This window comes from Anneissia japonica, unplaced genomic scaffold, assembly GCF_011630105.1.
Source record: "Anneissia japonica isolate Jap-2015-1 unplaced genomic scaffold, ASM1163010v1 scaffold1053_len387728_cov195, whole genome shotgun sequence".
NCBI classification, from domain to species: Eukaryota; Metazoa; Echinodermata; class Crinoidea; order Comatulida; family Comatulidae; genus Anneissia; species Anneissia japonica.
The window spans coordinates 1-1,140 of record NW_022699258.1 but is presented as its reverse complement, the minus strand read 5'-3'; positions in this window follow the sequence as shown (position 1 = coordinate 1,140).

Sequence of the window (1,140 nt, the reverse complement as noted above, 5' to 3'; positions counted from 1 at the left end):
TGGCATTTAGGAATCATTGTTACTGTATACAATGTTCCCGATGTTACGTCTCAGACGTCTTCACATGAAACTATTCCATACAATCTGTCATAGAGGGTCAGTATAACGGGAAATTCCAGAATTCATGGAAAATCATCGGCCGTATTCGATTGGGACTTTCGTGCTCTGCTCAACGGAAACTGCTCAACGAAGTTAACGCTCGGAATTTATCGTTGAGTTTTGTACTCAACGGGATAACCTACTCAACGTATAGTTCCAATCGAATACGGCAATTGTATGCATGACAGACGCGCTCTAGTGAAGTGAACTCGAGGTTTGCCGCCTGACGCCCAGAGTAGGCGACGGCCTAGGCCTAGCCTAGAGATATCGGGCTAGCCTAGGCCTAGCCTAGGTAGAGATATTGGGCTAGCCTAGGCATAGCTTTACTATACGAAAGGTTAGACGAAGATATTGCACTATTTTAGGCTAGGTTATTTATTTTCCAACATTTAATTCTAAATTTTCGATATATTTTTTCTTTATTTTCATGAATTTTCCAGGCGGGCGAAAAAAACAATGCGGGCGGGGACGCGAAACATTTTTTTTTTTACTTGGCAGTGGAAAAGCGTGAGATTTTAGGTGAGTGGCTTGAGAGCTGAGGTTTGGTCGAAAAGCGTGAGGGTCACGCCGATTGCGTGAGACTTGGTGGGTATGAGAATGGGTGAGCTAACAGATATATGGTTTGATCATTTGGTCATTTTAACAAAATTAATTCTGTTGAGTGTTGTGAACAGTAAAAAGTTTCAGGTACAGTAAAAACATGTTTTGGATCATAATACTATAAACGAAGTGTCTATGCTTACGCCGAGTCGTAAGCATTGATCATAGGCTATGCTTACGCCGATCTCAGAGCCATATATATAAAGAGTTGCCTTGGTTTAAGAAAGTCACGTGGTACACACCGTCCATTTTGTTTCATAATCTTCCCGATGAACACATGCAAAGTATATGTGTTACGTACATTGCATATTAATTTCACACACTTAATTGGGTTTACAATTATATTTTATAACTAACATCACTTAGTATGGACAGTGTATAATAATTCATATATAATCGAATATTTGCGCGCGTGCGTGCTCGCGTAAATTCCGTGCTCGC